The sequence below is a fragment of the Podarcis raffonei genome, chromosome 8, assembly GCF_027172205.1.
Source record: "Podarcis raffonei isolate rPodRaf1 chromosome 8, rPodRaf1.pri, whole genome shotgun sequence".
Classification (NCBI taxonomy): Eukaryota; Metazoa; Chordata; class Lepidosauria; order Squamata; family Lacertidae; genus Podarcis; species Podarcis raffonei.
The window spans coordinates 29660433-29687880 of record NC_070609.1 but is presented as its reverse complement, the minus strand read 5'-3'; the positions used below and the strand labels follow the sequence as shown (position 1 = coordinate 29687880).

At 42.0% G+C, this 27448-nt stretch overlaps 1 protein-coding gene across 1 annotated transcript in view; it reads left to right on the top strand.

Annotated features, from left to right (window-relative positions):
- COL8A2 (collagen type VIII alpha 2 chain) overlaps positions 1-27448 on the top strand; it is a 142812-nt gene that overhangs the window by 64045 nt on the left and 51319 nt on the right. Inside the window, exon 2 of the mRNA XM_053398866.1 lies at positions 6238-6301. The gene's annotated coding sequence lies outside the window, so the exon portion shown is untranslated. The remainder of the gene's footprint in view (positions 1-6237; positions 6302-27448) is intronic.

Sequence of the window (27448 nt, the reverse complement as noted above, 5' to 3'; positions counted from 1 at the left end):
CAAGAAAACTTGTTAGCAGTAAATGAAGAAATTTATTAAACTTGTGCTGTGACAGCTCTCATCTAAAGGTCTTTCAGTGCTATGCTTCTGTTCAAGTTCTAAAGATGCAAGCATACCATACATTTATAGCATGTTCTCGTCATCCTCACACCCACGAAGAATCCTGGAACCTGCAGTTTAAGGGTGGTAGAAACTGCAATTCTGGGGGTAAACTACAGTTCCTAGGATTTTTTTTGTGGGGAGAAATATGCCTTAAATATATGGTGTGTATTCAGTCAAAGTCTTTAGCTGCTCTTGTTTAGAAAAGTTAACTAATGCAAAAGTAAGAAAAAGTCTTGCAAAATACAGAGCAGAAATATGATGTGGGTTTTCTTGAAAATAATCCTACATAAATTTGGGTAAATTGCATTCTCAACCCAATGGTCATTTGACATGTGTAATATTACAGAAGTTGGCATTTATTTTCATTGCCAGGCATGCGCATCTCATGAGTATAGGTCGTCCCTCCCACATACACTGTTTATTACTTTAATTATTTGCACATGGCAAACATGGATAGCCTTTAAATTTCAACCCCCCTCAAATAATTTGTTCCTCCACCTTGCAATTTAACTGTGTTGGACAACACCGCTGAACACATAGTTGCTCTGTATAGCCTTTCGCCCAAACAAGGATAGTAGCAGCCAGCAGTTCAAAATATTTTCTGTTTCCTAGAACACAAAAAATGTGTGTACGTGTGTTTCTGGGTCAGATTCTGATTTCTGCTATCAGCAGAGTAAATTGGGAACTGGCTGGCGCTAGTAGCTAATGCAATGACAGCAGGCAGAAGAGCCCATTAGTTTGCTATCTTTCATCAGTCTTGAGTGAATCCAGAAGCATCTGGAAAAGTGTTTTTTTTTCCATATCAATGCAAAGTGATTTTCATACTTTTCAGTGAATAATCACTTCCTCACACCTTAGCAGTTTTCATTGCCTTTTGAAAGATGCCTTCATTTTGGCTTTGAATCTGCGCCCACCTGCTCTTTGTAATGGATTTGCTTGTCAAGCACCTGGACTCTTAACAAGGGGACTGTAACATTATGCAATTCTTCATTCAGGTCTGTGTTCCAAAGGGTTGCACAACCACACATGTGATTTCCTTGTTGCTTGGGCAAAGATGCAGAAGCTTTGCCGCTCTTCAAACACCTCTTTACCCTGCAAGACTTTAACCACCATCCACCTCTGGAAATTTACCTTTCTATAGCAAGGAGAGCCAGATTCTGTGAGCACAAGCTTCTGGTTCTGCAGTTAGAATACTTTATTGTTTTAACTTCTTAACTTTATTTTTCAGTTTTGGAAAATACATGTAACAAACAACCCCCTTATACCATAACCAGTCAAGAAACATAATAATAATAATATACCCCACCCATCTGACTGGGTTTCCCCAGCCACTCTGGATGGCTTCCAACAAAAGATTAAAAAAACAACAAAACATTCCATGCATGTACATTGTTAAGCATTTCCTGGTTACCTGAGCACTAGGGAGTTTCATGGGCAGGCTTTAACAAGGTCAATTTCCTTCTGAGAAACCACCCCCATTCCAGTAAGTAGCAGCGACGGCAGTGGTGGGGAGTTGACTCCACAGCTCTACTCGGCCACACTGGCCACTATTGCTGCAAGGTATGGGGTAACAATTGCCAGATGCAACATTGTACACCCTCCCTGCAAAAAATAATGAATGAATGAATTAACTAAAAATTGCCAGTGTCAGCTAACCTCCCTGCAAAATTTATGCAAACTAATCAGGATGAATGCGCAATAAACAGGCTGTCTGGTAGTGAACTATGTTTCATCCTTTTAAAAAACATTTATTTTTCTCCTGACCTCACTAGCAATAATTCTCTTCCCTACTACGTACGTACGTACGTGTGTGTGTGTGTGTGTGTGTGTGTGTATGCACATGCACGGGTATAATCTGATGAAGTAGGCTCTAGTCTACAAACATTTATAAATTAATCTTTACGGTACTACAAGACGGTGGATTTTGCTGTTGAAGTCTCCATGGGCACAGCCAGCCACCCCACCAGCAAATATTTCTGTTGTTTCCATACCACTGTTACCACTTCTAGCTTCCAAGGTTTGAGCATTTGTCCTCTGGGCCCTGGTAGGTGAGATTAGCCATCAAAATTCTGTAGAACGATCTATATCAGAAATATGGGGGACTAATTTCTGTGGAGATGGATTCTGAGGGTGGATTCTATCCCAGATAGGGGCATCAAAGCACACACACACTCCTTGAGTTTTTGGGCAAACTTCTTTATAGTAGCGTGCAGCTAAGAACATAGTGCTGTTTCTTGAGCTTTTAAGTTACGATCTTGTCAGCAAAGAATTATAGCTATCCACGCCTCTCTCTTCCTTCTCCGCCGGATAATATCTCAGCAGCGGAAGGGAATAAAAAGGGAGGAGATAACAGTTTTTGTTTCAACATTTTAGAGCTTGTGATCTCAGCAGCCATGAGAAAAACCTAGCCTCTGGGAGTCTGGAACCCTTTAAGAGAGATTAAGCCTAGATGTTTGATTGCAGAGCAAATTGGGAGCACAGTAATGAGATATTGCAGCTTTGAATTTTGAATAGCTGGTGATTAGCGTTGCTGGAACTTTTCAAGCTGCGTGTTTTTGTCAAGTGTGGGAGGAGATATTGCTTTGCACGTATGGTTAGCTTTGCACAAGGCACCTCAGGTCACAGGAAACCTGTAAGCTGAACTGTGCCAAGGAAACGCAGTTTAGACACAGACACACTTAATCCATGCAAGGTTTTCAGCCTACCAGAGGCAATAGGTGAGGGTCATGTTTGCATGGGAGCATCTCCCAGTTCAACACTGTAGCACCAATGCAGGTGCTTGGGAAAAGTCCTGCAACAATGAAGCTGCCTGGTTGGCATTTGTCTGTCTCGGGAGACAAAGGAGAAGTGGGCCTTTGGGGGTGAAGTCAAACTGTTGGAAGGTTGCAGCGTGGCCCAAAAAACCTTGTCTTGACATTGCACCATGGATTGTCAAAGCAGTGCAACAGTCACTATAGTCTACAAAAGGGTGTGGGTCTAGTACAGTAGGATTAACTGCAAGTCCAAGAGCACAAGATGCAGTTCTACTCCTGACTTGAAGCAGGTGTGAACTCTTCCTCTTCCATGGAGGAAGAGGAGGACATGAATGAAATGCATGGGACATACAACTGATACCCTCAATTTCTGCTGATGCTCTTCCTCATCTGGGATATGAGTGCTACTTCTGGAATGGTAGGAGGGAATGGAATTTTTTTGCCGGCAAAGGGAAAAAAAAGTTCAATCAAATGCTGACCAATTGTCATGAGGTCTTTACAAAATAATATATAAAAGTATCCCACACTGTGGTAATGTGGAGATCTGAAGTTAAAATTAGGAAAATTAGAAACTGAAATTGACAGATTTATCCATCCTTACATGAAGTAAGTAATGTGCCAGAGACTCAAATGTGCTTTTTAGTGTGTCATCAGAGAATAAACAAAGAAAGCTGCCTTACACTGAGTCAAGCCATTAGTCCACCTAACCCAAAATTGTCTACATCAGTAGTCTTCAACCTTTCCAGACCCAGGACCCACTTCCAACCCAAACATGCAATTGGGGACCCAATTTTTCAGTCTTTTACCATATATTTGCATGGTGCTAGTGCTGTTGTCGCGACTCACTTTGGATCAGGCCCTGACCCACTAGTGTGTCTTGACCAATTGAAGGCAAGTGGCCTACATTGACTGGAAGGGTAGGGAAGTGAGTACGATGATGGCTACCAAATCCCTGGGTGGACTCAAGCCACCATCCTTTTGCTTAATGGCCAAACATAATAACCTTTGGCACAAGAGTGATAAAATGTAAACTTTTATATAGTATTTTATTTATTTATCCTGTTCAAAGTGTTTTGCATTATCTCAGTAAAATCACATGTGAGATGTTTGGCATTGTAGCAATAATTCAGAAAATATCTCAGTTTCCCACAGAGTTGCAGTAGCCTTGATGACTTCAAAGAACTTGGAGAAAAACTGTATTTGAAAGAAAGTCTGTCTGTCTTAGTGGGATGAAGTTCTCTCTTTCACCAGCACCCCCATAAACCTTTGCATGGTAGCTGGCAGAGTCCAATATGGACATGAAAAGGACACATGACTTTTTGTTGAATCAGGGATAGTCTATGGGGAAAGTCAGCACATGGGCTTTGGGTAGCCTAGTTTGCCATTAAGTATAGTTTGACATTCCCTTTGTTTAGTGAGAAAGTTTTGGAAGCGTTACACTGACTCTCTGCCCTATCAAATGTCTAATGGAGTTTTGAACTTTATGAAACATGTGTCTGGAACCTGTTCTAAGCTCATGGAAAAGATTACACCTTGCACTGGGTGTGTTAGCTTGGTGTGCAGTTTACAACTGCTTAAAGGAGCTCAAAGTTTTCATTGTAAATCCAATGTTTTCAGGATTTTAAGCTAAGCTAATAAAATGTGAAAATATGAAAATTGTATTTAAAACTTGGCTTCTTGTGTCTAAACTTTTGGTGTATGGAGATATATATATCTGCTAAAATTCTTCAGATCCACCATGAAGCAAGGGTTAGTGAGAGAGGAAATAGATAGTGAGTTCAGGAGACAATAGTCTGAAGGAGCCATTCTGAATTTTTTTCTCATTTTAAAATTCAAACTTGTGTTTGGAGGATAGTTCTTTGGAGAGTGGTTGTGTAAGAGCAGGAGTTTTCCAAGCACTGTGTTACATCCAATAAGTGGGTTCTATGGTTTCCAGTGAATCATCCTAGCCTGGCTAAGCTCCCATAGACCATACTGTAGAAGCTGCGTATTATTTAGCTTGCTTGTTATAGTGGCATCAAGCCACTCAGCAAACCCTATGCAGTCTACATAGTTTCATGGTGGGGCTTCCAAAATTGCTTAGTTCAGAATATGGTGGTGGTTTCCACACAGCCCATGGCCTTCTGAGAAATGGAAACTTGGGGCAATGAATTCTGTACAGATGTAAGTTACCGTGTTAAAAACATCATGTGATCCATCCCTGGGTGACACCTTCTGTAGTTTTCAGTGTGTGGCATGATGGCACTAGCCTTGTGAATGCTCCAACACAAGTACAGCTTATGGCTCACCAGTATCTCGGTTTTAAACAATTTTTGAAGATTTTCTAGGGTGCTGTGAGTCATGAACTAGAGTATATGGGAAGCCCACTAGTACTGCTGGAAAAATAAACTCAACCCATAGGATTCATTCAAGGAGTACACAAAGTTTGAAGCCTTCATGAACTACAGTGATGAATATTAATGAAAAATAACTTTATTAATTTCTGCTAATCTCCCTGTGCCTATAAAGCAATTAGATTCATTGGAAGGCCCTCACATTAGGCAGTGCGAGGAAAATGCCTGTGGAAGCCAATTTTGGGTGTCATGAAAGGGCAGCAAATTGTCAGTTATTTAATATTGAATTTTTATACCTGGAGAGAGGCCCATGTGGGCTTGTTTGTTTGTTTGTTTGTTTTGCTGCAGTTGCCAAAATAGAATCACCAGCCATGATTGCTATGCATCAAGATTGGGTTGGGGGCACCGTTTACTATTCCAACCCAGGTAGCAAAATATCTGGGTTGGCAATGAAAGAGAGGAATCCGCGCTATATGAGGGCCTCTAGCTGCTGATCCCCACCACAGTGAAGTGAATTAAAAATTGTGAATATCCTCATGGATTTTATTTATAAATTCCCCCCTCCCCCATGTCTGGCTTCCTTCACCAGTCACCTGTAGGCAACCTTATTTTATCTGCAGCAACTACTTCTTTTCTAAAGCGGGCATGTTGTAGTTCAGGTGGTGGTAGTAGGGCTGATGCCTGGTGCCCAGGGAAGAGATGGTATCTAGAGTCCCAGCTAGTTGCTGCTGCTTTTGTATGGATTCCTCTTAGAAGGAAGAGAGCAGTCAAGGGAGGGGAAGAAAACGCTGTGTAGAGGAAAAACTTGACTTATATTTTTGAAAAGGGGTTAATGGACAAAACAGGAGGAAAAATGGTCACATGCTTTAAACCCACAAAATCCCTTAGTTAAAGCTGGGCTTGTCAGTCATTCTTATAGGGCAAAGCAAGGGCAGGAAGAGGGGAGAGGCTCAGCTTGTTTAAGGGGGAGCAGATCAGGAAGGTCTCCCTTCAGTTGGGTTTCTGTTCATTTGCATTGACAGTTCATGTTCTCCATTCATCTTCTCCAGACCCTGCTCATCATCTGGATTGATAGACAGACCATCAGTCGTTGGCCGCTGTGCTGCTTTGAAGGTTTGTGTCTTCTAATTGCATGCTTTAGTTCACTGACCCTGGTAATGCAACATATCAGTATTTCGTGGCAACTAGTCAGAACAGGGTAAGAAGCTTGTCCCTTGTTGCAGTTTGGGAAGTATACATGCAGCCCAGGCTCCCAACAGACTGGCAGTGCAGTGCATCAGCCTGGGCAAACTTTGATTGAATTGTGAACATAGCTGTTGGTTGGTTGTGGAGAACATTGAGGCAGAAATGAAAAGCTGCAAGATCCTGCCTCCCAGTCTCTCTGGCATACTCTTTGAAAAGAGCTAATGTGTGAGAGAGTCTGGTGATGCATAGTAGGTCTTGTGGATTTAGTTCCTTTTCACAGCACTCTTGTTGCTAAGACACAATTACAGTGGAAATAGGAAGCAGAACATGTCCTCAGTTATCCAGCGGCAATGGCCTACCCAGCTTGGTGGATAAGCAGATGACCTGAAAGGCACAGTACAGACTGATATATAAAATCAGGATACTGTTGTCTACGTGGTAGGTTAGAGCTAAGGATAACTAAAATAGCTTTCGCTAACCTAGCGCTTTCCATTTGTTTTGGACTACAACTCCCATCAGCCCCGATCATCATGGCTATTGTTCAGAGATTATTGGAGTTGTAGTCTGGACAGTACCAGGCTGGGGAAAGCTGCTCCACATAGAAATGAACAAAAGAGACGTAAATTCTTTACTACTACTCCTGTGTGATTTGATCCTGATCTGAAATCTTTTTGTAAGAAGTGCTCAAGCCAGTTACCCAGCTTGGACAAAATAGCAAGCTGTGCTTTTAACAAACCAGGACATCATGTATTAAAATAGACGAAGAGAGGTGCAAAGGGAGCATGGAGTATGTAGGCTTACAATGCATTTCCAGTCCAAGAAACCATAGTTTGTTGATGAAAGATGTGATTAAACTAGACTAGCATTCTAGTAATAGATCTAACTACCCTACTGATAGAGAAGTGTTTACTAAAAAGATAAACTGGGTTATATTCAGAGTAGATCCATTAAAATTAATTACCATGACCAACCTAGGTCCAGTAATTTCAATGGGTTGACTCTGAGTAAAAGTTAGTTGACTATAATTCACGGTTTTGAAGCTACATTAATGGGATAGTAAATAAAATACAGCTGGGGGTAGGCGGTCTTTTCCTTTTGTGTGTGATCTGACTCAAAACTATAGTTGCCAAACAATTAGAGAATTTTAATACAATTAAGTGTCCTATGCTAATTGCCTGTAACTAATTGCCTCACAAAATAAAATTTGCCCTTACTTCCTAACTAATGGTTGTAGCCCTGCTAAAAAATATTGGTAGTTTGAGCAGTTTTGGTCAAATACTATCATTTCCTCATTAGTTACATACTTCTTGATATTTTTTCCCTGTGGCATCAGTAATACCTTAAAATAGGTGCAGACCATACTGGTCCAGTGGTGTGCAGACATTGTTAAACATGTTTAGTGCTAACCCTGGTTACAATCCATTAAAAGAAATCTAAGACTTGCCTCTGGAGTTTAGAACAAACTTAGTTGGTCTCTAAGGTGCTACTGGACTTTTATTTTTTAATTTTTTTATATTTCAAAAATTCTAGCAAGTTCTGTTTGCTAACCTGTGAGCATAAAGACTGGGGAGATGGGGAAACTGGTTTGCTAGGTGCAGACCATGGTTTGCAAAGTCATGGTTTTACATCCTGATCTGCAGCTACTCCTTAATCATGGTTTAAGTAGTTAGATGGACCATGTGATATCAGCAGTAGAATCTAATCGGTTGTACATCCTTCTATTAATCTATTTCTCCTAATGCATTTGTTCCATATTATGATGTAACTTTGCAAATAGTTGCCTTATTACATACCGTATTTTTCGCTCTATAAGACGCACCAGACCACAAGACACACCTAGTTTTTGGAGGAGGAAAACAAGAAAAAAAATATTCTGAATCTCAGAAGCCAGAACAGCAAGAGGGATCGCTGCGCAGTGAAAGCAGCAATCCCTCTTGCTGTTCTGGCTTCTGTGATAGCTGTGCAGCCTGCATTCGCTCCATAAGACGCACACACATTTCCCCTTACTTTTTAGGAGGGAAAAAGTGAGTCTTATAGAGCAAAAAATACGGTAATCCCAGAGTAGGTTTTTTTTAAGTATTTGTCCTCTAAAAGTGCCTAAAATGAGTGTATATCTGCCTGGAAATATTGGAGCAGTATATGAAAGTAGTGGGGGGAGCCTAAACCAGCTCCAGGAATGTGTTGGTGCTGAGCACACAGCAAAAGGTGGCCTCTAAGAGACCTGACTGGTTCATGACTGCTAATATCTGACTCGTGAGATCTGTGAGGATGAAACACACCTACTGAACAAACTAGAGGTTCATAAGCTCCTTGAATATTTAAATCTATCACACCACATCTGTGAAAGTAAAAGACCCATGGCATATACAGTAGGAAATAAAAGGGTTTCTGTCTACAGTGCGGTGATGGGGATTAAGGGACGTGTGATCATTGAAATGTCTCCATGGAAGCAGGGGGGTGGCGGCGGAGGAGAGAGGGAATAGGATTAATGAATGAGGGATGAAGGGAGGTAATAAAGCATGTGACCCCCACCTAAAGAGATGATGTGGGGGGGCGGGCGTATGCTTTATAAGCCATATAACTGGCTCTGGAAGTGTTGTGTACTATTCGCTAGAGAAAGGGGAGGCTAACTAGGCATTATGGTGGTTGTTAGCTTCCAACCACATCTCCCTCAGGTAATGTGCCACCAGTATGCAACTCTCCTGGTAATACCTAGTTCAAGAAACATGTAATATGATGTCAATGCATTTAGCTTTTCCATACGTCACTTGAATTAACTTGCAAGGGAGCTGGGCAACACTAAGCAGAATGACATCCTGTTATACGTGTCTTGTACTAAATTTTAGCAGTGGGGAGGGGTTGGAGATAGCTAGGTATCCCCCAACATGTTTAGTTAAGCTGAAAGGTTGCTGCTCAATTGATGATTGATAACCGATACATGGAAAAACATGATGTTTGATCCAGGTCATTTGTCACTATCTGGCATCCTAAGGCAGTTGCTGTTGCCCTCTTGCAATAGGGATGCCTTCTGGGTTCCAGTGGCTCTAGCCACGATCTTAGTTTCCCCAAAATACGAAACAATTCCATTAAGGTCCTGTCATTCCATAGCACTGACCTGTGTGGGTTTTTCCCAAAAAAGAATGGCAGCTGCTATATAAATATGGAATGCTGCTATATAAGCAATGGAAATTCTGAGGCATTGTATTTTGAGAAGACGAAGATGGAACCACCAGCCACCTGGGATCCATTGGACAATACTTTTTCTGAAGGTCTCCTCAGTCCTGGTTTCTGCTAAAGCTCTGCTGCAGACTTCTTCTGTCAGTTGACCTTCTTCTCACTTGGTCTGAAATCCGATCTACCAGCTTTTTATTTTCCATCTTAAACATGCAGATACTTTATGGAGGTTTTAAAGTTGTTGATGATTAAAGTAAGTTTTTTTTAAAAAAAAAAAGAAGACCTGAACTTTATGCACCAACAGTCTTGATATTGCAGAACATCTCTGTAAGCCAGGGATGGCAACCTGAAGCTAGACTGCAACTCCCATCATCCCTGACCATTGGCCATGTTGGCTGGGACGGATGGGAGTAGGAGCTCCATAACACCTGTAGGATCATCCATGCTTCAAGCCTTTGACTGATAAGAACTTTCTGAACTCCAAACTGACCATCTACCCTCAGGAACTCTCCTGAATTAGTTTGCTTCACTGTCTGTTCTCTGCCGCGAGGTGCTTTATCAAAAGGTGGGAAACCTGTGGCTTTCCAGCTGTTACCTAACTACAACTCCCATCATTCCTGAATGCTGGCTGGGGCTGATGGGAATTGGAATTCAACAACTTTATGTAGGGCCACAGATTCCACACCCCTGGCTTATCTTACTCCCAGCCCTCACTCGCTTGTTGGCATAGGAGCCAACTCCTAGCAGCTAAGGTCCCTTCACTGCCCCCCCATAGAACTCTGGGGGCACCCAAAGTTGATGGACATTGCCATTCATATGGGGGGTGTATGTGTGACACATCTTGTGATCGATTATGTAGGGCAGGGCTTACCTGCCTCCCCCTCCCCAAATATTTTACTCAAGTTGGCACCCCTGCTTGTTGGCCATTTATGTGTTGGAGTCAGTTCCAGAAAATTTCCAGATCAGCTATTACCCAGTAATATTTTTCATTCTGCTAAGCAAGTAAAAGCAAGCAGGCAGGCTGTTAAAATTTATTATAGGCTGGTAAATAGTTTCGTACTTCTGTATGGGACTGGCTCAGATTCAAAAGGTTATCTTTTCAGCACTTCCCCACCTCCAATTATGTCCAGGTTTGTTGTAGCAGAAAGTAACAAGGCTTCTACTTTCCTGGCACCCCGCTCACCAAGCAGTTTTTGGACACCTCACTGGCAGCAGGTAACATAAGCCTTTTCCACCCTGCCCAGGTTCTCTTTCTTCCCTGGCTGAGAGAAATTCTTTTGAGTCTCCCCTCCCTCTTGTTGCAGAAATGTAGTTTAATGTAAACCTAGCTCAGAGGCAGCTTTTTCTCATTTTTAAACTATTTCATATCAATTGCTGGCCTGACATTTGTTTTCTTTGAATTTTGGTTGGGAAACCGGTCTACATTTCTCAGGATATCTCTTTAGGAATCTTGGCAAAGCCTGTGCCGTATCTTTTGAAAAGACTGTAAATGTAAAACAGAAGGGAGATATTAAAAGAAGCATAAACAAGTTTCTTTTTCTCTCATCATTGCCCCCTGCCGCCACCTCCCCCAGCTTCAGCAAAAGGAGCTATGTGTGTGTTTCCCCTTCTCCTTTGAGGGGGTGTCAGAGGAGAGAGAAAGTGGTTTTGTGCAGTGGCGTAGCGTGGGGGGTGCAGGGGGGCCGGCCGCACCGGGCGCAACATCTGGGGGGGGCACTCGCAGCTCTCTGCCCCTACCACGGGTTAGGGGGCGCAAATTACTTGCCTTGCCCCGGGTGCTGACAACCCACGCTACGCCACTGGTTTTGTGTGGTGGCACTTTTGGGTACAGAGATCCATGACTTTTTACCAAGAAGTGGTGAGAGATTGTTCTCAGAGAAAGCACATTATTTTTCACCTCATCTGCCTTGAAACACAATTTTGCGACTCTATGTATTTAAAATTGAAGATGCAAAATGAACTTTCTCTCTTTTGCACATTCGTTGCTTCACAGTTTAATCCCCTGGACTGCCTATGAAAAAAAAAACCCTGGGCATTACAGAGAGTTAACTTCCCTCCGTGTTCTCTACAGCTGGGTCCAGGCATGTGTTGAAGCTGGAGGGAACATTGGCAACGGCTTTGGTGGGGGCGGGGGGCAGTTGAGAAGAAAAGCTTCCTTATGGCATCAGATGCCAAGCTCCATTGTACCACAGCAAATTTCATATGGAATTTATTTTCCGCACGAGAGTACCTTTTCCAGAGATGGAGCTCATGAATATATTTATGTTTTTAGACATGGCAGACACCGAAGAACGTTGGGAGGGAGGAGCGATTTAGACCTAATTAAAGGAACACTGAATCATTGGCTGGAGACTCTCCATTCTTACTTGAAACTATTTCTGCGTCTACATGGCTGCAGGATGCAAAGATCAAATGGGTTTGTGTGTATCTGAAGAAGTGTGCATGCACACAAAAGCTTCTACCAGACTTCCTCAACCTCAGCCCTCCAGATGTTTTGAGACTACAATTTCCATCATCTCTGACCACTGGTCCTGCTAGCTAGGGATCATGGGAGTTGTAGGCCAAAAACATCTTGAAGTTCATGGTTGAGGAAGCCTGGCTTATATCAAGAACAAACTTAGTTGGTCTCTTAGGTGCTACTGGACAATTTTTTATATATATTTCAACTGTCAGACCAATATGGCTACCTACCTGAATCTGGGGTTGTAAAAGTTAGGGTGTCTGTTTTGCCACACATCCACCTCCCCTGCTTTTTAGTTTTAAGATTAGATGACATTGCCCCCTGATTTCACCCAGAGCAAAAATTCATGATGCAGTCAGGGGTCCTGGCATGGGTGAAGCATTTTCGGAATTTTGAAGGAAGCAAAAATTTTGGCAAGTCTAGTTCTTGGTGGGATTCAGCATATCCTTAACTTGATATTATCCCCCCGAGATAATATGAGTGCAGGCTGTTGGTCCAGCTGTGCTGCTGTGGCTATTTGCCTTTCACTAGTGCTGTATATCTCCTGCCAACCTAGCAGTTCGAAAGCACGTCAAAGTGCAAGTAGATAAATAGGTACCGCTCCAGCGGGAAGGTAAACAGCGTTTCCGTGCGCTGCTCTGGTTCGCCAGAAGCAGCTTAGTCATGCTGGCCACATGACCTGGAAGCTGTAAGCCGGCTCCTTCAGCCAATAAAGCGAGATGAGGGCTGCAACCCCATAGTTGGTCACGACTGGACCTAATGGTCAGGGGTCCCTTTACCTTTACTAGTGCTGCATATGCTCTGAGTGGCAAAGAAACCCCTACATGAAGTGAGCAAAACTGTTTAGGTGAATTTGGTTTATGGCCTGGAGAAATATCCCAAGCCTTGTCAAAAGAAGAAAAAACAAGTTTCGCTGTGACTTTGAAGCAGCGGCGAGGGCTGGGCTGGTGCGGCTGCAGCAGGCTTCCTGTGCACACGGCCCAGGTAGCAGTAACATACACTCCACCTCTGCTCCGTGGTGCTTACTTCTGACTTATGGGTTCAAACTGTAAAACACAGTGTACTTTAGCAAAATATCTTCCATTACCTGAAATGCAATCTTTAGCTCTTAATTAGAAATGCATACAATCTTTCAGAGAAGTGTTACCTTTTAACTCCTTGTATGAAGTAGGAACTGCATCAAAGAAAAGGAAAGACGTATCCAACCTCTGCTTGATTAATTCTCAAAAATTTCTCAAAGTCTCATTCACTTGCCAGAGAGACTGTCAGTTGCACTGCTGCTCCATCAGATGATATCAACACTCCTTCCTGTTCTGAAAGAATATCCCAGAGATAGGCACCCTTGGGTTCCCTTTCCACTACACCACTGATGGGAAGCAATGCTGTGGTACCTGTTACAGCAAGAGGCAAAAGAAATATTGTAGTACCTTAAAGACCATAAATTTGTTACTCTTTAAAATGCCACAGTATTTATTTTAATTCTGGAAAGATAATAGTTTTCAGATCTGCTTGTTCCTGTTTTAAACTTAACCTCTGTTTAAATGCCCGTTAGGGAAAATATATATATATAGAGAGAGAGAGAGAGAGAGAGAGAGAAAGAATAAAGGATTCCAGCCATAGCAAAAGATAAAATAATGTGATCAAACCAACAATAGGAAAAAACCACAGATTGCTAATGAAGGATAACTTTAATAGCTCTTCCAGATGAATTACTCAGTTCTAGTAGCGATAATGGATCTCAAATAACTAGAGATGAGTAATTCATCTGTAAGCTCCTTTATCAGCAGGAACTGAAATGTGTAATGGAATGCACTTTGCTGGGCAGCATCCAGCAGCTTATACATGTGACCAACATAGACTGTATTATTTGCTTTATTGGGATGCATTGCCATTTCTTGCTGTCACGATTTTTGGTATGAACTTTGCCTGCTGATTACCCATACAAAGCTATTCTGGGTTTTACTTCTTTATTTTCAAGCCAGAGCTTTTTGTATGCTGCATTTTTGAGGGGCAGCAGAATCCAGCATTGGGTGTAGAATTCTTAAGAATCTCAGCTTTGTTTTGTTTTCTTCTCTGTGTGTGTTTCTAGTCCTATGGCAGCAAAGATATCCTGGAAAGGGTATAGGCAGTGCCTACTAAAATAGAAGTCAGAAGAGTGGACAAATAAGACCCTCCAATGATTGGGGTGGGGCTTCATTGCCTTGAATAACTTCTTGACCCTCCCCATGGCAAGCACAACCAGAATAAATTATACAGATTTTTCTCAATTTGTATAATTTATACAGCTGGCAAAATCCATATTTTTCTTGGTGCAGAATTTTAATATATATATTTAAGCACAGAGCACACACAGACCTGCCTTTTAGACTGTCCATGAAGCATAGCACTGTTCCTTTCAACGCAGCAATGGTTATCTGAACCCCACCATCACTGTGGAAGCCAGATGGTATAAAGGTCTAAGGACAGAGCATGGGGCCATTCCCGTTGCATAGGGTTTATGGACTGATTGATGCAATGCTTCATTTATTTGACAGCACAAGTGGGAAAAAGTGGGGGCTCCTGTATTCATGGGTGTGTGTGGATGGCGACTCCAAACTAGCAGTGAAGCCAAAGCTATCCAGCACACGGCTCGGAAGACATTTTGCCATTGTCCAGGGCTCTAAGTATAAATAAACTTTTTCTTCCTATTTCCTCCCCCTCTAAAGAGCAAAGTTGGAGTTGCTTTAAGCAGACAGATGGCTCACAGATGCCATTATTGATGGCCTTGTATTATTAACCACAACCTATGCAGCTTGCAAACTCTAAAGGGATGGTGGTAGTGGGGGAGGTCTTTATAGCTTTGCCCAGATAATAAAACCAGTTGATTGTAATGAATGCATTTATATTGTAGAGCCATGGAGGGAGGGAATATGCTGGAGCAAGTTGTGCTTAGCAACTACCAAGAACATGAAAGTCAGTCTGTAAAGAAATTAAAACCATTCCAGTGTCTCCTGTTCACCCACGCTTACTCACCACTACAGTGAAAAGCATTTCCTCTTAATGTATGACCTGACATGCACTAGAAACACATGGGGAAGAAACAGCGCGAACATTCTCCTCTGCTGTAACATAAAAGAAGCTTGCTGCTTTTCAGAATACAATATTGCAGTGATATCACCAGATAGTATGTTAGCTAGGCACACACACAAAACTTTATTTTTTTAGGAGCAGGGGTGATTGGAACAATCCTGAAGCAAACTTTGGAAGGAAAATTATCACTAAAATTCTCAAAAATTGAATTTATGTAATATGCTATTCCCTCTGTAGCTTGTTTTTCTGCCTTCCAAAGTAGTTTTATTTCTATTTCTCTTAAGTAGTGGAAAATCCTTTCCTTTCCACTAGGAGTTCTCTGTCTACAATATTTGGTCCAAGTACTGGTTTAAGCTACGTTCTTAACCACTTGAAAGAAAACTGAGCATGGAAATTCCCAACAGAAATAGAACTGTCAATAACTTCTTTTGCGCTTTCCATAGTACAAAATTGCATTTTTTCAAACAGAATTGTCATAGTCTTTCTGACCCCACTGTTTTCAGTTTCCCCACCCAAGGATAAAACATGCATGTGATGAAATGGGATTTTAGTCTACAAAAGCCAATGCCATAATAAAGTTGTTAGTCCCTAACATGCCATATGTCCTTGTTGTTTGTCACTATTATGACAATCAAGCACAATTAATGGTGTTATCTGTTCACAACCTTTGTGTAGTTCTTATGGAACTATAATAATCAAAGCTAAAGACTGAACTAAACACTCCTCTCACTCTCCCACTCCCCTTCCATCTTCTTCTCTCTTTATACTAGAAGGCAATGAGGCTGAATGTTAGAAGATTCAGGACAGACAAAAGGAAGTATTTCTTCACATATAGTTGGAATTAGTTACTAGAAGATGTAGGGATGGCCACCAACTTTGATATCTTTAAAAGGGGAATAAACAAATTCATGGAGGATTGTTACTCAGTTGTTACTAGCCCTTATGGTTATGTGCTACACCCCCCTGCCAGAAGCAGTGTGCCTCTGTATACCAGTTGTTGGGACCTACAAATGGGGAGACTCAAGGTTGTTGTACTCAGGTTTGTGGGCATCTTCTTTGCCACTGTGAGAACAGGACTAGATGGATCTATGGCCTGATCCAGCAGGGTGCATACGTTCATCCTTTGTAGTCAGTCTCTGGGCTGTACTATGCTAAGTGCTACTAAGAGTAGACCCATTAAAATTAATGGACTTAAGTTAATAATATTCCTTAATGTCCTTGGATTTACTCTTAGTAGGTCTAGCATTGGCTGCAACCTGCTGTCTCGGCCTCCCATGGAAACTGACTGGCTGGTTGACTTATGAGAAAGCTTGCTAAGAAGGAAAGTATTGTGATGGGGGGAACAGAAGTTGTTTGTTCTTCTAAAGCTCCTCTAAGAGTGTTTTCACATAGGAGGTTTCAGTTGGCATTTCCTAAATTAGCGCATAATGTGAATGTATAACCTACATGGGTGGGAACTTTTATTTCACTTTCTTATTCTATCCAGCCTTAACATGGTGCACACAAAGCACAAATGGCATGAGGCATGCTCCTAAGTGCTTTTAAGTGTCTTGCGTGGAAATAGCAAAAAAGAACCAGCTCTTGCAAAAAACTCAAATGCTTGTGGTTTTGAAGGAATATATAATGTTCATTCCTACAGGATTGGTCATGGGTTACTCATATTGTTTGGAATTGCTGGTCAGGAGTCATATGGCAACTTGATCTGAAGAAGATTGTTGCATGCTCCATCTAACAGAAATTATCAGTTCTGTGGCGAAGATTGTGGCATTTGGTTGTTTTGTATGCTGCCTAGTGCAATGTTGACTTAAAATAAAATGAATTGTATGCTGCAGAGCTGTAGCATAGCAACTTAAGGGCCAAGGCAGATGCAGTGGCCCTAGAACCATCTGTCTCAGGTCACTGCAGAATCCCTATAAGCAGGGTGAGGGCTCAGGTGTTTAAAAGCACAATATGGACAACAGAGGGGTGGGGCTATGACAGCGAAACCCTTTCCTTGTCTATGTTTGAAAGCTGTTTTTCTTCAGTGGGGCTCCATGAGGAGAAGCAATCTCCACTGGAAGAAAATTTGCTTTTTAATTACTATTTTTTTAAAAAAAGTTTCGGTGAGAAAAGTATAGGACCTCCCTCTTAGAGGACTGGCTCTGTTGTGAGGCGGAATGAGGCAGTTGCCTTAGGCAGCCGGTTTTGGGTATCACTAGGGTGGCCATGTGTCATAAGACAGTCCTCTATTTGAAGGCTGCCCTGTCCAAGTCTGGTTTAAAGAAAATGAACTATAAAAAGTGAGAGCGGGAGCTTTGAAGTTGCTCATCAACAGTTTGTCTTCTTTTTTTGGAAATGCATAACTTGCTCCATTAGGTGTGCTGGCCTACATTCCTCTCCCCATTTTATCCTCACCCTGTGATGTAGTTTCAGCTGAGAGTTGAACCCATCAAGCTTCATAATCGAGTGGGGATTTAAATACAGGTCGCCGCAGCCCCAGTCTGACATTCTAACCACTTTTCCGCACTGACCTTACATCTCAGGACTGCTGTAGCAATGATTAGTATGTGGAGTGTTTTGCACATTTTGAGCTAGGCCGTGTAAATGTTAAGTTGTTGTCATTACTAGCAAAGCATCCATAATTACAGTGGCAGGTGTATGGAAGGCGGGGGGGTCTCCACTGCAACAACATGGGATAGGTATAATGTGCCCGCCTTAGTTTGGTTGTTGAAGATAAAGCTGGACTAACTAGAGTCAATGGTGATATGTGGGTTTTATCCAAATCTCAAAGTGTATGCTAGCCTTCACCAACCTGGTGTCCTCCTGATGTTTTGCGGACTACAACTCCCATCAGATCCAGACAGCTGGGGGCACCAGGTTGATGGAGGCTGGTTTAGGCTGTACTCCCCCCCCCATAGGAATGAATGTCATTGTTTGCTCTGTCCCACAGAACCAGGTGTTTTCATAACCGTCTTCCGAAAGGTACGCTGTAGCAGGTTAAACACAGAAGTATGGAATGTAACCTCCATCTCTCTCACACACTGTGGTTACACCTTGAATGCCACAGTAACTCCAACTCAGCTAACCCTGGGGTGTTTTCCTAGGTGGCTTTCAGCCAAATAAAACCTTGTTTTGAGATATTTCTAACTCCTTTTTAATCTGAGCCCTTGTGGCTGAGGTCCAATCCAACCCAGCATTTTGTTCCGCTTCTTCCTTGCTATTGTAGCTCCTCCGTTTTCAGTCTGGAATCTGCAAACAGTTTAGCTGCACGTCCCAAGCATAATGTTTGAAAGAATGTGTCCTTAACACCCACTCCAAAAACATTGTCCCTGGCCCAGAAACACAGACAGTGCATCCTAATGAGGTCCGGGGATAAACACAATTATGTTTATTTATAAAATATACTGTATCAAAGAGTGCTGGAAAATGCACCTGGAAGAGACAGAAGGGAGGCCAAACCACAACTGTCCAGCCATTCCTTGACTGAAACCATTGTGCTGCTCTTGTTGCTTCAACTTGTGGGTTTGGAACAGGCTAGGAAAACAGTCCTTAGCATGCAAGTCTTTGTTGCATTGTCACCTGCGGCTGCGAACAAAACTTGTATGTTTTGTCTATCTCTGCTAACTTTCAGATCTTGCCCTGCTGTTAAAGCTCCACCAAATTCAAGAATGTTTTCCACATTTGTCACTGCACCTAGTATTAATAACTTCGAATTGGAACCTTGGAACAAAATAATATAGGATTTTCCTCTTTATAATATAGATTGTGAGTTGGAAGTTGGTGGCACTCTAGGATTTTCCTCTTTATAATATAGATTGTGAGTTGGAAGTTGGTGGCACTCTGTTGCAGTGGTAACGCTCCTACCTAGAAGGCCTGGTTCAGAGAATAGCGTTGGGGGGTTGTATATCTGTCCCATTGCAGTTGTACTGTGGGATGCTGCAAGGCACTATTTTATTCCCAGCGCTGTTCGCTATCTATGTGAAGGCACTGGAAGCAGTCATTAGTAGATTCTGGATATTTCTTTGTTATATCGGAATCAAGAGAGAAGCTGTGAATGTCTTGAAACAGTGCCAGAATGCAGTACAGTGGTACCTCGGGTTACATACACTTCAGGTTACATATGCTTCAGGTTACAGACTCCGCTAACCTAGAAATATTACCTCCGGTTAAGAACTTTGCTTCAGGATAAGAACAGAAATCGTGCAGCAGCAGCAGCAGGAGGCCCCATTAGCTAAAGTGGTGCTTCAGGTTAAGAACAGTTTCAGGTTAAGAACAGACCTCCAGAACGAATTAAGTTCTTAACCTGAGGTACCACTGTAGTGGGCTGGATGAGGACCAACAAACTGAATCCTGGTAGGATCCTTTAAACAGAGAACTGTTAACTTTTGTAGCTCGTTTGGTTAGAGCGTGGTGCTGATAACGCCAAGGTCGCAGGTTTAATTCCCAAATGGGCTAGCTTCATATTCCTGCATTGCAGGGGGTTGGACTAGATGAACCTTGAGTTCCCTTCCAACTCTACAATTCTATGATTCTCTTATTATTTTCTGACAGCCCTTGAAATAAATGACTGTCCACTGCAAAGTAGGCCACTATGCAATGAAAGGTGGCAGAAAAATATTGTAATAAATTAACCAGGCAGCAATTACATTCCACAGATAAACTCAAGTTTCTGTCTCTTCCACAATCAGGCAAGTGAGGGTCTGTAGCTTAGTGGTATCCCTGACATCTCCAGGTAGGCTTGGGAAACATTCCTGTCTGGAATTCTGAAGAGCAGCTGCCAGTCAGCGTAGGCATGACTGAACTATATAAATGGACCAACGATATAAGGCATGTTCCTATTTTCCAAGGTCCCTACACTCTGTAGCCTCCTAAAGCAGAGCTGTCCCCTTCTCTGTTTTCCTACAAATGGAAGAAATGATGCTGTTAGCTAAAATGACCTTGTTTCATTTAAAAATAAATAAAAATCATTTTGGCCCATTGGCTGATTAAGACCAGGATCCAAGTGACAGCGTCAATCCATGCTCTTATAGCATGCCTTTCAGACCCAAACCCCAAGGTCTGAGACGCTGAGCCGGCCAAGGGAGATGTACTGAATTGTTGTGGTTAGAAAATAGGCCTGCTGTCGGCAGACTGCACTGTGCATTGCCATAAATAGCTGAGTTTGCAATGCCACCTCTAGCAAGCTGGGTGTAAGCCAGGGGCTAGGATCCCATTGGGGAAAGCTCAGGCAACAGAGTCCAGGAGAGACAATTGTAAATGGCCTACACTTCAGTATTCCCGAGTACTGTGGTTAATTGATTTTTAAAAAGTATATATATTCAAGTCAGAGGTGCTTCAATCCCATTGAAGTCAGTGGGACTTACTTCCAAGTAATAGTGTTTTCAGTCTGGTTTGTAATTTTTCCAATGTGTTGCTGTATAATGCCCAACTTCCTACCTTATGTGTAATTCCTGATGGCTATCTGTCTTTGCATATGTGCCAGTGATCTCCTCTTTGCTGGGGACAGTCAAGATTTTCTTGTACCTCTTCCTGGCAAATGACTGTCTGTCTCCATTATGGCTTTGGATGATTTCGTGGGTAGGGGTGCATTTCAAAATGTAATCAAGAGTCATACTGCCTCCAGCAGTAGAGATAGAGCACGTTTGTCCTGGACACACCCCAGTAGTATCAGGCAGCAGAGTCAGGTAGCTGCTAATGGTCCAACATTGCTCTCTTGCTTCTGCCCCTCTCCTCAACTACAACCCCACTTCCTCCATCAGCAATGCTGCCATCACGTCTTCCCTCTTCTCCTTCCCAGCTGTGTGTGCGAAGGTCCCTCTTCTGCACCCAAAGCAAAGTCTTATATAGGATAGAGGGATTAGGTGGCAAGTGATTGCTGGGGCTGCCTGACGCCCAGGGCAATCTGTAGGTTGTGGGTTCACAAGCTTGCCAGGTGAGATGCCATGCATAAGGCCCATACAATACAGAAGCCAGCCCCGATTTGACATGTAGAGGTGGAAGAGGGCAAAAGACCACAGTAATTTCTAAGTGTGCATTAAACTCAAGACTTCTTGAAATTGTTAGTATTTCAGGACTGAATTCAAAGTGTTATTATAACTTGGATATTTTTTTTAATCCAAATTTTAAAGTGATTTGGGAGACGGTTGTGCTGTTGTGGAGAATACATTGTGCAAACATTTTAAATGGTCAAATGTTAGAGAGTGTTTGCCCAGTTGCTGAACCCTGGTTGTCCCTGCTGCTCTGCCAATATGTTTTGGGGAAACTGGGCACCACATACCACTTTTCAAAGAATGACACTCGGGGTATGTATGCATTTTCCTTAAGCTTAATAAGAAAATAGAATCCTCAATGTCCACATGGACTGATTAAATTTATATGCTGCCTCCCCAATAATGCAGAATTGGCTTCACATTTTATGCTATATAATTATACATAATTCCAGGAAACATAATAAAATTAGAAAATATCATAAAGCCCACCGTGCATCATAAAAATGACCCTTTCTATAACCACAAATGAAATTAATCAACACATGGCCTAAAGAAAGAGATATGGTTAAAATAATGCGTTGGGTTCAGAAGTCTCAGCTTCCAGTAGCAGACCACCCAAACAGTGTGGATATGGCCAAAATCTGCCCCACCCATTTTAAGAAGCTGATGGACGAGCAACCCTCATTGCTGCATATCACACGGTATCCACCTCCAGGTTCATTATATTAAATAGCATCGGTGTGTGTGTGTGTGTGTGTGTGTGTGTGTGATGCAGAACGGGACTATGATATAGGAGAATGGGTTTTAACCCTTCGTACCTGCTGTAAGGGGCAACTATAGCAGCTTTTTGAAATCAAAAGTTCCATTTGTCCTTAAACTTAAAAGATACTTTGTTTTCCTTATGGTTAATATCTAGCTCAGTGTAAGAATGGTCCATTTGTTCGAATCTCCCTAATGAAATAAGAATTCTCTCCTCAACAACATCTTATAATGGCCCACAGTTCTTAAGCAATTTTAAATTGCTATTGTTTTAAATTGTTGGCTTTTAATTGTTTCCTGCCCTAGAAACCCTTTTACAGTTGAATAGCAGGAGAGAAATCCCTGCACATAAAATACAATAAATGGACCTTGAAGCAGCCTGGGGGGCAGGGGGGAAGGGCTGGTGGACAGAGCAGCAGAGCCACAACCACCGCCCTGCACCAGCCAGTGGGGCCATTTCCAGGTTGGGGCCCCTCTCAGAGGTGTACAGAAGCTTTGGATTCTGCAATTCCTTTGCACCCAGCATGGTTCCTGTTGGAACGGAGAACCCTCAGAACCTTTGCATTATCATTATAATCAGTTTCTTACGCCTGAAAGTGTTGTTTCTCTAAGTGACTTCTCATTTGATCTTGATGTGCAACTGGTATGCTTTGAAACTTCAGTAAAGTTGCTAGAAGACTAAATTGGTTTGATTTACAGCTTTGATTTTGTTCAGATCACTATTTGTCAATGCTAGCGTGGACAATGCACCACTTGTGAAGTAAAATGAGGTGATAGCCCAAACAAGGTAGAGATTACTAGGCCTGGAGTTCTGGAATAGGTAACAGATGAGCCCATGCCCATGGATAAATGGATAAACCCCACAGATAAATTAGTGGTCTTGCCACTGGGAAAGAAAATACAAGTTGTCTCAGCAGTGTCTTGGAACAGCTAGAAGCGCTTTATAGTCTGGACTAGTTTGTCAAACCCGATGTCCTGAGTGTTGCATCTGGCCAATTAAAAGGCCAACACATTTTTATGCAACTGTTAGCTTTTTCTAGGCACTAAGGTAGGCTTCCTCAAACTCAGCCCTCCAGATGTTTTGAGACTACAACCATCATCCCTGACCACTGGTCCTGCTAGCTAGGGATCATGGGAGTTGTAGGCCAAAAACATCTGGAGGGCCGAGTTTGAGGAAGCCTGCACTAAGGTTTCAAGCTGTCGGAACTGCTTTATGGGGGAAATTCCTGATTCTCCAAGAAGCCTGTGGTCCAGTCAAAGGAATCCAGTGCCAGAGATGTCTTCTCAGGGAAGTGGAGATGTGGGCTCCGGTGTCAGCGGAGTCACATGAGAAAGACCAAGGAATGAATCCATTTTCTTGGGGTTTCTGCCACAGAAGGACTGTGCGCTTGAGGATTCCTGTTTTGGAGCATGGCATGCTCTGTTCCACCCTACTCCAATTTAGGGCCTACTCAATTCACTCTACTCTGTTTTAGGGCCCTATACTGACTACTGCTGATGGGAACATTGATGGTGGTAGCTTCTCAACCACCTTGCCTTTCAGGAGGCACAGCAGAAGGCTCTGCAGCAGATGGACCCCTCCGCCTAATCCTAATACCCTCCAATGTTATTGGGTGAATTGGATGGAATGGTAGAAGATTATAAAAAATATACAAAAATTCCACCAAAAATGAATGGATGATTAAGGTATGACTTTTGCACAACTGCCCAAACTAAAGTCATGGTGAAATATATATGGAATGCAAACTTCCATAAAACATCACAAGTTTTTAAAATAGAAAGTCAATGCAAATGTTTATAATTGTTTTACGGTTGTCTAGTTTTTATTGTATAGCAGCTTTTTTCCTTGTGTGTGTTTTTAGCCAGCAGCTAATTACAAAAATACAATTTGTTTTTATTTTACAAAAGCAAGAAACTTGTTTTATAATTCATCTCCTCCAAGGAACTCAAGGTGGCACAGTTTCGTCTCCCCCTTCCCATCTTCTCTTCATAACAACCCTATGAGGTAGGTTTAGACTGAGAGAGAGTGAACTAACAGAAGATCACTCAGTGGGCTGCATAGCAGAGTGGGGATTTGAACCTTGGTCTCTCTTGTCCTAGTCTGATACCCTAACAACTATGCTTCGCTACCTCTTACCGATATCTCAGCCACTGGCATCATCACATGCTGTGGCATCAAGTTCTATTTGTTAAGCTCTTTCACACAATGTGTAATTTTCTCACTGTTAGAGCATACTCTGTTTTGGGCCCAATCTATTCAGTGCTTTGCAGACTGAAACTAGTCCCTCTAACCATTTAGCCTCCCTTTCTCTTCCACTGCCACATCAAGAACAAGCACCTACAGCTGGCTGGAGCAGCTTTAGCAGGATCAATTATCTTCTCCTAATGTGGAAAGTGAGTTTGACATTCAAGGAAGCTTAGCGTCAGGCCGGCCTTTGATTTTTCTCCTTCTCATGGTCAATTAACCTTTTGGAGCAATACCAGGCAACATTTGCTGCCTTGAATTCCACCCTTTTGCTAGAGACCTGGCAAGCTATTAACTCAGACCAGCAGCAGCCATGGAGATGCCTTGGGGAAACCTCAGCACTGAACAACACAGGCATCAGGTTTAACATTTATCCACTGTAGAGAGGGGAATCCCATTCTCTTTCCCCCTGTCTTGCTCTTTGCAATGCAACCATCAGATCCACTAGTCAATGAAGCCTGCCACCTAGTGGTTTAATGTTTGGTGGGGGTGGAGGATTCCTTATTTAATCTTTGTTTGGTTGCAAAGTGAAACTTGGGAATTTATAACTATTTTTTCAGATCAAACAAATTGCAGTTAATTTGTAATATTTGGCAGTCAGTCTGTCCAAACCTGCTGCTTTTATCCTTTTATATATTTTTATAACACTTCTGTTGGCTTTTCCACATGCATTTTATCTTAAGAGGTGGACTTAGCTATCTGTTGATTTTGATCTAAACATTTTTAATTGGGTTTTCAGCTAAGCACAAATTATTTCCTCAATTAGTAAAGAAATACTTCTTTTCCAGGAAAAGTGCAAGTTTACAAAGAAAACATATGTAACACTTACCAAGAAAGCATTCAAGTGATAGCTTCGTCTCTTCTGGTTGGGTTATTTAGCCCACAGATGGGGAATATCCTAGAGAAAAACAGGTAACACTTTCGCCATGATCTCAACAGGAAGCTAAGTTTGTGAACTCTCGCAGACTGCTTCGTTCCCTTAACAGATCTGGCCTTCAGGGACTGGAAATGCTAAACTAGTTTTCCTGTGCCTTAGAATAATCAGAAATTGCCATTCATTCCCAAAACTTGAAATATCATTTTACGAGACATTATACTTTCTTTTAAAAAGCTACTTTGAGCTTGAAGTTCAAAGCTAGAATTTCTTTCCTCTTTCTCATAATGGGCTTTTACTGCCCCCCCAAAAAATTCTTTTTTTGTAGCATAGTTTTTGTGCTTTTTCCTCTTTAAACTGTTTTAACATGGTTGCATTAATATATATTTTTGTTACGTTAGAAAGCATATGACATGCAATAATAACTTAAAATAAAAAATAAAACAGCAATAAATGATCAGATATCAAAAGAAGAAGAAGAAGAAAAGGTTTCTATAGCAAAATGGTTTCATCTCAAAATATTTATTTGTTCTGTTTTGTATGTTGGTCCGTGATTTGGGTCTAATTTGGGTTCAATTTCCAGACAAGATCTTGCACCTGGGGAAAGAGGGTTGGTAGAGAATCTCCTGTGCATACAGGAGATCCTGGGTTTAATATTTGGCATCTTGTCTCCAAGTAAGGCTGAGAAAGAACATCTCTGAAACACTGTCAGCAAAAACGCTGCACAGAGACCTATTAAAAGAGTGAGTCCAGAATTTACCTTTACCTCTTCTAGGATTTGTATCTCACAGGAGGGAGGTATTGCTTCAGTGAGCAGGTGCTATTTTCCGCTGGGGTACCTGCTTGCTCACTTCCCCTTTCTGATCTGTGTTCTCTTCTTCCTCTGTGGACTTTGAGAATTCCTCATTCTCTCCAGTGCTGTCTATCTCACTTTACTATTCTTCAGTCACATCTCTTTCTTCCCTTCTACCTTGGTTCTTGGCCAGTAGTTCATTATCTCATTCTTATACTTGCTCTTCAAAACATACATGGCAATAAAACTAAAGGTACCTCCAGACTGTCAGTATTCCGTGGAAGGGATTCTTTCGTGCAATTAAAGTGGTTTAAAGAACACTGTCACCCTAGCTAAACAAATCCACTTTAAAAAGAAAATTTACTTCTGGTATTTAGGAAAATGACAGGAAAATGTAGTGAAAAGTGTGGATGGAAGGAATGATTGATGGGAAGTTGTGTAAACAACCTACAAGTAAATCAGGATGAATGGTTATTGCCATATGACTGCTTCACAAACAAATCAGAATGAAAGTTCAGTAAAGTTATAGTCCAACCTCCATATAAGATTTGTGCAACCAAGTAAAAATGAATGCTCAGTAAATCTAGAGGGGCCCTCATAATTCTCCTACTTACTCAAATTTCAGGCTTATTCTTTCTCCCACTATCTGTTTCAGGCTTTCTGCCTCAGTCATGTCTTGCTTCCTCATTTTGTAAGCATCTCTCTTAAGTGTTTGCTTTTTTTCTAGACTGGCTTCTTCATCCCACTCCTGTTTTTCCCCTCATGGGCTTTTGCTAAAGATTTATTGGACAAGATTTCTTCTATCCACTCTTCACTCTTGCCTTCTTCTCCTCCTCAACATTGCATCATCATTCCCCTTTTTATTTTCTCTTATTCATTCCTCCCCAGAATCTTCATTCCTGGGCATTGGTCTTCAGGTAGTGGGTCTGGACACACTACCAGGTCATGATGGCCCGATCAACATTTGGTCTCAAGAGCATCACTATTACCATACAGATATATTATTTTTTTAAAAAATAAGAAATTAATGTTTGGGTTAAAGGTGTGTCCCAGGTCTGAAATGGTTGAAGCTCGTTGCTCTAATGGTGCCAGGTGAAATCTATTACCGTATCTGTTCCGGAACCTTTCTCTTCCTGACACCATTTCCTCCATAAGTGAATCCTAAAACACCTCCTTTCATTGGCTTCCCCCTGAATACCCCACCTTCTCTTTTCTCTCTAGTGTAGCTTGTTAGACAGGCATGGTCCTACCTTTAGGCAGAGTGAGACAGCCACCTTAGGCACCAGGTGTAGGGGGTGGGAGCAAAGAGTTAGATGCCACAGAGCCTGTCCTAAGACATTGTGTTGCACTCAGGTACAGTGCAGGGTCCTGAAAGTTTCTGTACGTGGAATGGGAGGAGGCAACACCTTGTCATCTCATGTAGCAAAATGTCCAACCCTGGATTTAGACTTATGAGTTTGCATCACTTTATTTTTGTGTACAGTTAATTCTGATTTTGTGGCCCTTCATAAATAACAAATAAAAACTTGCTACAACAAACTCATTAGTAAAAGCTGCTTGTGTTGAATAAGTAATATCATCCCCCAACCCCAAGATCCTTGTGTTGTTACTTAAAAGTTTGTAGATTTGGTCTCGGGCAGAATTCCCTGGGGAGAGCCCCAAAAACTTAACATGCTCCTTGTGCTAAATACCTCCCTTAAAATTTACTCTTTACTACTGGTACTAGATGTG